Source organism: Lipotes vexillifer, unplaced genomic scaffold, assembly GCF_000442215.2.
Source record: "Lipotes vexillifer unplaced genomic scaffold, Lipotes_vexillifer_v1.1 scaffold215, whole genome shotgun sequence".
Classification (NCBI taxonomy): domain Eukaryota; kingdom Metazoa; phylum Chordata; class Mammalia; order Artiodactyla; family Lipotidae; genus Lipotes; species Lipotes vexillifer.
In genome coordinates, this window is record NW_006776544.1 from 1,477,432 (window position 1) to 1,480,318 (window position 2,887).

Sequence of the window (2,887 nt, forward strand, 5' to 3'; positions counted from 1 at the left end):
TTCTCCTGCATCGGCAGGCGGACTCTCAACCACTGCGCCACCAGGGAAGCCCCCTCTTTCCTTTTTAATTTTAGAATAATGTTCCATTGTATAGATATACCACATTTTGCTTATCTATTATTTTTTTCTTTTTCTTTTTTTTACTTTCTTCTTCTTTTTGTTTCTTTTTATTTATTTTTTACTTATCTATTATTAATCAGTTGATGGATATTTGGATTGTTTCCACTTTTGACTATTATGATGTATCATGATGGTATTATTTTTTATATTATGTACATGGTGAACATTTGTGTACAGGTTTTTGTGTGGTATTTTCGTTTCTCTTGGATATATACCTAGGAGTAAAATTCCTAGGTCATACAGTAATGAACTGCCAACTTGTTTTACAATGTGACTGCACAATTCTACATTCCCACCAGCAATGTATGAGGCTTCCAGATTTTCCACATCCTTGTCAAAACTTTCTTGTTGTTTGTCTTTTTTTTTTTTTTTTTTTTTTTGCATTTTGGCTGGTTTTGGTATCAGGGTGATGGTAGCCTCATGGAATGAGTTTGGGAGTGTTCCTTCCTTTACAGTTTTTTGGAATAGTTTCAGAACGATAGGTGGTAACTCTTCTTTAAATGTTTGATAGAATTCGCCTCTGAAGCCATCTGGTCCTGGACTTCTGTTTGTTGGAAGTTTTTAAATCAACGTTTTCAATTTAGTACTTGTGATTGTTCTCTTTGTCTTTTCTATTTCTTCCTGATTGTCTTGGAAGATTGTACCATTCTAAGAATTTGTCCATTTCTTCTAGATTGTCCATTTTACTGGCGTATAGTTGCTTGTAGTAGTCTCCTATGATCCTTTGCATTTCTGTGGCATCATTTGTAACCTCGTTTTTCATTGATAATTTTATTGGTTTGAGCCCTCTCCTTTTCTTTCTTGATGAGTCTGGCTAAAGGTTTCTCAATTTTATCTTTTCAAAGAACAAGCTTTTAGTTTCATTGATATTTTCTGTTGTTTTCTTTGTCTCTATTTCATTAATTTCTCCTCTGATCTTTATGATTTATTTCCTTCTACTAACATTGGGTTTTGTTTGTTCTTCTTTCTCTAGTTGCTTTAGGTGTGTGGTTAGGTTATTTGAGATCTTTCTTGTTTCCTAAGGTAAGATTGTATTGCTATAAATTTCCCTCTTAGAACTGCTTTTGCTGCATCCCATAGGTTTTGGATCATCATGTTTTCATTGTCAGTTGTCTCTAGGCAATTTTTGATTTCTTCTTTCATTTCTTCAGTGATCCATTGGTTGTTTAGTATCATATTGTTTAGCCTACACATGTTTGTGTTTTTTAGGTTTTTTTTTTTTTTTGTAGTTGATTTCTAATCTCATAACATTGTGGTCGGCAAAGATGCTTGATATTACTTCAGTTTTCTTAAATTTACCAAGGCTTGGTTTGTGGCCCAGCATGTGATCTATCCTGGAGAATCTTCCATGTGCTCTTGAAAGGAAAGAGTATTCTGCTGCTTGGGGATGGAATGTTTTGTAAATATCAATTAAGTCCATCTGGTCTAATGTGTCATTTAAGGCCTGTGTTTCCTTATTGATTTTCTGTCTGGATGATCTGTCCATTGATGAAAGTGGGGTATTAATGTCCCCCACTATTATTGTGTTACTGTCGATTTCTCCTTTTATGGCTGTTAATATTTGTCATATATATTGAGGTGCTCCTATTTTGGGTGCATACATATTTACAATTGTTATGTCTTCTTCTTGGGTTGATCCCTTGATCATTATGTGGCGTCCTTCTTTGCCTCTTGTAACAGTCTTTACTTGAAAGTCTATTTTGTCTGATATGAGTATTGCTACTCCAGGTTTCTTTTGATGTCCATTTGCATGGAATATCTTTTTCCATCCCCTCACTTTCAGTCTGTATGTGTCCCTAGGTCTGAAGTGGGTCTCTTGTAGATAGCATATATGTGGGTCTTGTTTTTGTATCCATTCAGTGAGCCTATGTCTTTTGGTTGGAGCATTTAATCCATTTACATTACAAGGTAATTATTGATATGTATGTTCTTACTGCCATTTTGTGAATTGTTTTCAATTTTTCTTTTAGGTCTTTTTTCTTTCCCTTCTCTTTTGTCCTCTTCTCTTGTGATTTGATGAACATATTTAATGTTGTGTTTGGATTGCTTTTTCCTTTTTTTTGTCTCTATTGTAGATTTTTGGTTTGCGGTTGCCATGAGGTTTTGATGTAGCAGTCTGTTATATAAAACCTTGTTTTAAGTTGCTGGTCTCTTAATTTCAAATGCATTTCCAGTATCCTGCGTTTGTACTGTCCTTTTCTCAAGATTGCTGGTTTTGATATCATAATTGTGTTCAGGTGATTTCCTTCCTTTACTGTATGTTTGCCTTTACCAGTGATCTTTCCCGTTTGTAATTTTCTTATTGCTACTTGTGGCCTTTTCTTTTCTGCCTAGAGAAGTTCCTTTAGCATTTGTTGTAAATCTGGTTCGGTGGTGCCGAACTCTCTTAGCTTTTGCTTCTCTGTAAAGCTTTTTTTTCTGTGTCAAATCTGAATGAGAGCCTTGTTCAGTGGAGTATTCTTGGTTGTAGCTTTTCCCCTTTCATCACTTTAAATATATCGTGGCACTCCCTTTTGGCCTGCAGAGTTTCTCCTGAAAAGTCAGCTGATAACCTTATGGGGATTCTGTTGTATGTTATTTGCTGTTTTTCCCTTGTTGCTTTTAATATTTTCTCTTTGTCTTTAATTTTTGTCAATTTGATTAACATGTGTCTTGGCCTGTTCCTCCTTGGGTTTATCCTGCATGGGGCTCTCTGTGCTTCTTAGACTTAGGTGACTGTTTCCTTTCCTATGTTAGGGACATTTTCAGATATTATCTCTTCAAATAT